The sequence below is a fragment of the Sorex fumeus genome, unplaced genomic scaffold (assembly GCF_029834395.1).
Source record: "Sorex fumeus unplaced genomic scaffold, SorFum_2.1 ptg000146l, whole genome shotgun sequence".
Taxonomy (NCBI): Eukaryota; Metazoa; Chordata; class Mammalia; order Eulipotyphla; family Soricidae; genus Sorex; species Sorex fumeus.
In genome coordinates, this window is record NW_026606203.1 from 2,040,422 (window position 1) to 2,048,463 (window position 8,042).

Consider the following 8,042-nt stretch of genomic DNA (forward strand, 5'->3'; position numbering starts at 1 on the left):
ACTTGTGAAACAGTTGTAGGGTGGAATGGAATATATGTTCAAGCGAGAACAGTCATTTAACAAAACAAGCAAAGAGAGACATAGAGAAAGGAAGCACGGTATTTCTTCAAGGGAGAACACAAGCTTGAGGAACAAGCCCACTCTGGTAGTTTAGGAATAAGAACTTGGATTGGTATGAACTTCACTTGTGCACTTTAGGGGAGAACCTGAGTGAAACTATTATAAGTACGTTCAGGATCATGATACACTGGAGTCTGCACTTGGAGTGAGGAGGGTAGAGAGTTCTTTGGGGAGATCCGAACTATAGAGAACAGTAATAGTATAACACGAATGATAGTATCTTACCGTGGGATTCCAAAAAAATCTTTAACAGTGGCGTCAGAAATGATAACATTCTTAGGTATTTGGGTTTCCTGTGGAAACAACGGGAAAGCTGAGTTTATGCTCTGGATGCCTCCGCCTGAAACAAGGTCAACAAGTCATGAATGAAAAATTTCAAGTTAGATGGATCAAGGATACTGATCCCAGGGGAAGGCTAGCTTTTGGGTGGAAAATTTCTACTGCTGGCCTGATGTAGGTTCTGATCCTGGGATACGTAACAGAAAGGAGGTAGTGACAGGTATCCTCAGAAGTAAAGCCTCTGAGACAGAATTCATTCATGCCAACTTATGGGTTATCAATGTTTGCTCATGGCTGCTACCATTATAACATGCCATTCAATGGTTTTGTGGTTTCAATTTACTGTGTCAATGTAAAGATGAAGTTTCCAAATGGAAGGTAAAAATCTGAGGCCCTCAAGATGATGAATTATGGGGAGGGGGGGAGCTGGAGCTATAGTACAGCAGGTAGGGCATTTGCCTTGCACACGTCCTACCCAGGTTAGATTCCCAGCATCCTGTATGGTCCCCCCAAGCACCGTGAGGAGTAATTCCTGAGTGCAGAGCCAGGAGTAACCACGGTGCATCGCCACGTGTGACCCAAAAACGCAAAGAATGATGATCTGGGATTGATCCTTAGCATTGCAAACGGCATTATTTTTTAATTTTTAATGGCCTCTGAGACAGAATTCATTCATTCAAAATTTTTAATTTTTTTCTTTCTTTCTTGCTTGCTTGCTTTGTTGTTTTTTGGGTCGCACCTGGCTATGTATAGGGGTTATTTTTTATTTTTAAAAAAACTTATAATTTTTCCTTTTTACCTGTGGTTTACAAGTAAATCTAAAATATTTTAGAGTAAATATATGTGAAGAAGAATAAAATTCACGGGAACAGTTTAGTGTTCTTAATGATACAGGAGTCAGAATTTTGAGGTTAATTGTATGGGTATTGCATAAATAATTTTTCCCCATTACGTGGGCTGTCTTTCGATCATGGTCACCATTTTTTCTGAGTTGCAGAAACTTCTTAGTTTAATGTAGTCTCATTTGTTTATCTTCACTTCCTCTTCCTTGGTCAGTTGTGTTTCATTCTAGAAGTTTCCCTTAGCTTTAATGTCATGAAGGGATCTTCCCACATTTTTCTCCATATATCTTAGGAATTCAGGTATGATAGTGAGGTCTATAATATATTTGATCTGACTTTGTGCCTGGCACTATAAAGAGGTCTGAGTTCATTTTTTTTGCATATTGCTGTCCAGTTTTCCCAGCACCAGTTGCTGAAAATACTTACTAGCTCAACTTCATACTTCTTGAGCCTTTAAGAAAGATTAGGTAATAATAATCTGAGGGCCAGCGTCAGGATATTTGACTATATTCCATTGATCTGAGGCCTGTCTTTATCTGAATATCATGGTATTTTGATTACTAAAACTTTGTAGTAGGGTTTGAAGTTGGGGAAGGTGTTCCCTTCTTCTTTTTACCAAAGACTGCTTTAGCTCTTCATGGGAGTTTATGGTTTTGTATGAGTTTTAAGAGTGTTTAATCTATTTCTTTGAAAAATGTTATGGGTATCCTTATAGAAACTGCATTAAGTCTTTATAGAGCTTTGGGGTGTATTGCCATTTTGACAGTGTTAAACCTCTCAATCCATAAGCATGGGATGTGATTCCACTTCCTCATATACTCTCTTATTTCGTGAAGTAGTGTTTTGAAGGTTTTTTTTTTTTTTTTGGTATAGTTCCTTAACCATTTTAGTTGATTCTATTATACTCTATTTTCTGAGGTATTATTTTGAATGGGATTGTTTTTCTCTATCTTTTTTTTTCTCTTTCATTATTAATATATGGGAAAGCCATGTAGTACCAGATATTGATTTTGTAATATGCTACTTTACTAAACAAATCTATTGTTCCCAGGAGCTTTTTTGTAGATTCTTTGAGATTTTATAAGTATAGTATCATGTCATCTCCAAATAGTAAAAGTTTGTGTTCTTCCTTTTTTATATGGATGCCCTTGATATCTTTTTTTTTTACCGAAATCTTATGGCAAGTACTTTAAGTACTATGTTGAATAGGAGTGGTGAGAGTGGGTAGCTTTTTTTGTGCCTGATTGTATTCTGGGATTCTAGTTCATTGATTTCTGCTCCAAGACTTTGGTTTTTCCCCCTTGAGAATAATGCTTGCTGTAGGTTTGTGGTAATTTGCTTTGACTAGATTGAGGAAAGTACTTTCAACTCCAATTTTGTTGCGAGTTTTTCATCATGAATGGGTGCTGGATCTTATCAAATGCTTTATCTACATCTATTGATGTGATCATATGACTTTTATCTTTATTTTATTGAGATGGTGTATTCTGTTGATTGACTAGAGAATGTTAAGCCATCCTTGCATCCCCAAGCTAAACCTACTTGGTCATAGTGTGTGATCTTTTGTTGAGTTTCTGGATTCTCTTTGCTGGTATTTTCTTGAAAATCTTTGTATCTGTATTCATCAAGGAAATAGGTCTGTAATTTTCTATTTTTGTGGTGTCTATCGATTTGAGTATTAGGGTGATCTTTCCCTCATAGAAGTATTTGGGAGTATTTCTGTTTCTTCAATTTCCTGGAAAATCTTAAAAATGTTGGAAGCAGTTCCATTTTAAAGGTTTGAAACAGTTCACTATTGAATCCATCTGGGCCATGGATTCTGTTTGTAGGGATACTTTTGACCATCATTTCAATTTCCTTGGTAGTGATAGGTTCAAGTATTCCAAATCATCTTGGTTCAGCCTTGGGAGGTAATTGGAATCCAATAATTTATCAATTTTTTCAAGATTCTCTCATTTCCTGCTGCAAAGATTCTCAAAATAATCTCTGATGATCCTATGGATTTCTGTACTTTCTATTAGGACACCCCACTTTGCATTTCTGATTCGATTTATTAGAATTCTTTCTCTTTGTTTCTTTGAGAGGCTTCTCATGGTTTATTGATCTTATTTATTTTCTCAAAGAATCAGCTTTTTCTTTTATTGGTCTTTTGGATTCTATTTTGGGATTCTAGCTCATTGATGTCTGGTACAAGTTTTATTATTTCCTCCCTCCAGCCTAGTTTGGACTACTTTTGTTGGTCATTTTCCAAAATCTTGAGCTCTAATTTATTCATGTAGGCCCTTTCTTTCTTCCTGATGAATTCTGGCAGAGCTATAATCTTTCCTCTTAACACTGCTTTTGCTGTGTCCCACAAGTTATGGTAGCTTGTGTCCTCATTCTCATTTGTTTCTGGAAACTTTTTATTTTCTCTTTGATATCTTCTCTAAGCCAATGGTTGTTCATTACTTCCCTTAAAGAAAATATTTCCTTGCTGAGCTTCAGTCTGTTTGATCTATGGAGACGTGACAAAGAAGTGTTGAAATCTCCTTCTAGTATTGTGTTGCTATCAATGTTTTTCTATAAGTCAATTAGAAGTTGTTTTTAAGTATTTTGCTGGTCTGTCATTAGGATCATATACATTGAGGAGGGTGAGTTCTTTCTGATGTACATATCCCATGACCACTAAGAAATGACTTTCACTGTCTCTGATAACCTTTAGCCTGAAGTCCATGTGGTCTGATACTAGTATGGCCACTCCAGCTTTGTGGAGGTGATATTTTCTTGAAAACTTGTTTCCCAGACTTTTACCTTTAGCCCATGGGTGCTTTGATTGTTCAGATGTGTTTCCTGCAGGCAGCAGAATGAATGTTGGTTTCAGTTTTCTAATTCATCTTCCCATTCTGTGCCTCTGAATTGGCACATTTAGTCCATTGACATTGAGAGAGATTTTTGTGATTGGGATTTGTGCTCTCTTTATGTAGAATTTTTGTACTTGTGGGGATTGTCTTAGCTTAAAGTAGACCTGTTCATTCTTCTTGCAACAAAAATATGGAATGCTTTACAAGTTTGCATATCATCTCTGTGCAAGGACCATGCTCATCATTTTATCATTTCAATTTTAGTATATGTGTTAAACTTAGTAGGAGTTAATTTTTCCATATTTTTCTCTTCTTATTACTTTGAGTGTTGTCCTTCCTCACTCCTATGGCAGACAATGATTCCTAATCAAGGAATGTATTTCAAAGCAGCATGAATAAATAGATTTAGAAATTTAATGTCCCAGAAAGAAAAATATGGTTTTTACCATATTATCTTTTACCATACCCTAGGCATCAGTTTTACAAAATAATTCTTTTGGAAGATGGGATATGAGTTTGTTTAATGTCGTTCCCTGAAACCTTAATTAAGACCATTAAACTAGAGCCTTTTGCTTTTCTCGCCTCAGTCTCGTGTACATCTCCAGGAAAAGGTGGATGGTGTTGTCTGCACTTTGACCACCTTGAATGTATGTAGGATTTTTCTCCTGAAGGATGAGGTGAGGATTATATTGATGATTTCATTCCACCTTATTACAAGTTCAACTTGAACGGAAGGTGAGACTCATGAGGCTCCTATAAAGGACAGAACAAAGGGTCTCAGTGAAGTTTAATGGCCAACTGATATTAACAACATAGATGACTCATAGTAACCTGTGTGCATCTTTGTGTATAGTGAGTTTCATATCTACTGATAGTGATTCTCAGTCATGACACATGGGAAAAACGGATCTGTAATTAAAAATCTAGTTCTCTGAGCAGAGTGGGCTCTCTGACGTGATTGAACAAGTTTGTAGTAATTTATTACTAAGCACATAAGTATTTTCAATGATGCGTACTTTTCGATCTAAAATTAATTCCAAATATGTCTAAAACAACAGTCTCCTGACCTCGCACCTGGCTTTCCTCACTGGGGCCCCTTGGAGATGGCGGGGTGAGATTCCCTCACCGCCCTGAGCATAGCCCCGGCAGCTGAAGACCTCTGCAACCAGCCATAGGTACGCTTAGAGACCACTCTTCCCAAGCTTGAAGAAGCCTCATGCATGAAGGAACTGGAAGAGGAACCCAAATGTGCGGGACCAGGGCATGAGATCTCCATGGCTGCTCAGATCAAGAATGTGCCCGCTCCTTCCAGATCCCCCATCTTCTAGTAATTAAGTGTTACAACCACGAACTACCCCTGGATCCATGTAATTCCCTCAATAGCCAACATCCAGAGACTGGATCTTATTTAGAAGACAGCAACTCTGATTGTCCAGTTCTCACTCTCAGAGAACCTGGTAGGCTTCTGCGAGTATCGTGCCCGCATGTTGGAGTCTTTGTTTCTGGTCAGTTTCTTTTGAGGTACAGAAGCTGCTTAATTTAAGATAGTTCCCTTTGTTTATCTCTGCTTCCAGTTGCTTGGCAAGTGGCGTGTTATATTTGAAGATACCTTTAGCTTCAATATCGTGGAGGGATTTGCCAACCTTGTCATCACTGTACCTGAGGGATTCTGGTGTGATGTTGAGGACTTTGACCTATTTTTATCTGACTTTTGTGCATGGTGTTAGGTAGAGGTCTGAGCTATTTTTTTTTTTTGCATGCAGCTGTACAGTTTTTTCTGCACCGTTTGTTTAGAAGGACTCTCTTAAACCACTTCACGTTTCTTGCTCCCTTATCAAAGATTAGATGATTATATATTTGAGGGTGTGTGTCAGTATATTCAATCCTTTTCCATTGGTCTGCAGCTGAGCCTTTGTTTCAGTCCCATGCTGTTCTCATTATTATCGTTTGCAGTAGAGTTTGAGGTTGGGGAAGGTGTTGCCTCCATCGTCTTTCCCCCAAGAATTGCTTTAGCTATTCGTGTGCGTTTATTGTTCCATGTGAATTTCAGGAATGCTTGATCAATTTCTTTGAAGAATGTCATGGGTATCTTTATAGGGATCAAGTTGAATTTTTACAATGCTTCTTGGAGAATTTCCATTTTGACAATGTTAATTCTCCCATTCCATAAGTAGTATATATGTTTCCATTTCCTCGTGTCCTTTTTAATTTCCTATTGTATAGGTCCTTTACCTCCTTAGTTAAGCTGATTCCAAGGTTCTTGATTTTCTGAGGCACGATTATGAATAGGATTGCTTTTTCATGTCACTTTCTTCTCTCTCATTATTTGCATATAAAAAATCCATAGACTTTTCGGTATTGAGTTTATAGCCTGCAATTTTACTATAAAAGTCTATTGCCTCTAGGAGTTTTTTCGCAGAGATTTTAGTATTCTCTAAATATTGTATGATATCTTCTGTGAATAGTGAGAGATTATTTCTACCTTTCATACATGAAAAACCCTTAATATCTTTTTCTTATCTATTTTCTCTTCCAAGTACTTCCAGTACTACATTGAACAGAAGAGCCAAAATGAATTTTTACTTAGCACATTCTGTCTGTAAATTTCTATGCTAAGAACGGTGGAAGAAACAGTGATATCTTAGTAATTTACAAGTAAATTATGAAGACAGATAATTTAAAAGAATTTCTTTGTATAAATTTCCAAAATGTGTAGCTTTTATTAAATATATTAAAAATAAATCGTAGGTCTTGATTATACCATGAAGATTGTTTTCCTGTTAGAAGTTACCCTTCTAAAATGCAATAAAGAGACACATTTTGAAAATGTTGATTATTCTTTCATTCATTCAATGAATATTTGTTAGTCTGGTTGTGCAGTGCCTGCAGGAAGTCAACCTGTACCCTCAGGTGAGTGCATCAATAGTCTGATGGTGTCTTCATGCTTCCTGAAAACCTCAAATCGCCACTGTGCCTCTGGCTGGCTCCCAACAACTCAGGACTACGTTTCCCGAGAAATTAAACTCCCGAAAGATATGTGGGGGCCATGTTCACAAACCCACCCCTGGCTCAGCTATACAAGCTAATGGATTGGTCTTGTTTCAGAGACCCATAGACAAATCTCGAAGATATCAACAGCCACAGTTAACCTTGGAACTGCAAAAGGCTGAAGACACTAGGGTAAATCGGAGGGAAGCAGTTTAGTTTGGTGCCCACCCAACCAAAACCCAGTGCAGCCACTTTCTCCCACAATACAAAATCGCCACCATGCCCTCCTCTGGTTTCCACCGTCTCAGGATGGCTCTCCCTGAAACATAACAGCTGAAAATTCGGATATGTGTGTTTTGTGACTGAAATCTCCAGGCTTTCTCTGGGCAGGATGGGCATCCCACACCCACTTCCCTGTACTTATGGAAGCCTCAGCAGTCATTTCCATACCTCAAAGCTACTCCAGGCTTACCTTCCTGATAAAAATGCTAAATTCCTTGAACAAACATGATGACCTCTTAGTACCTTTATGAGACCCTTAATGCACAAAATAAAAAGGAGACAAAGAGAAAGAATTAAAGATCCTGCCATAGAGACAGGCTGGGGGTGGGGGTAGTTTGTTGGGGGATGGTTTTAGGGAACCAGGAATATTGGTTTTGGGAAATGTACACTAGAGGAAGGATGGAAGTTGGATCGTTGTATGACTGGAAGCAAATTATGAATAGATTTGTAATGGTCTATACCACAGATATTCAATAAAACATTAAAAATACTGATGTAACTTTAAAACCCAGCATAACTATTTTTGTGTTCTCTGTAGGAAAAAAATGTTACTCACCTGTGTGCCAATAGCTTGTAGAAAGCCAAACCCAAAGATATATCAATGACTGTCTTTGGCATGAATACTGTAATTGCAGCTATGTTATGTTTTAGAATCAGTTCGTGGACAAGACGTCAAGAGGAGCAGTGGCAA

At 37.8% G+C, this 8,042-nt stretch overlaps 1 pseudogene; it reads right to left on the minus strand.

Moving 5' to 3' along the window:
• Positions 1-4,265: 4,265 nt before the first annotated feature.
• Positions 4,266-4,359, minus strand: LOC130016147 (uncharacterized; annotated as a pseudogene).
• Between the last annotated feature and the right edge of the window lie 3,683 nt (positions 4,360-8,042).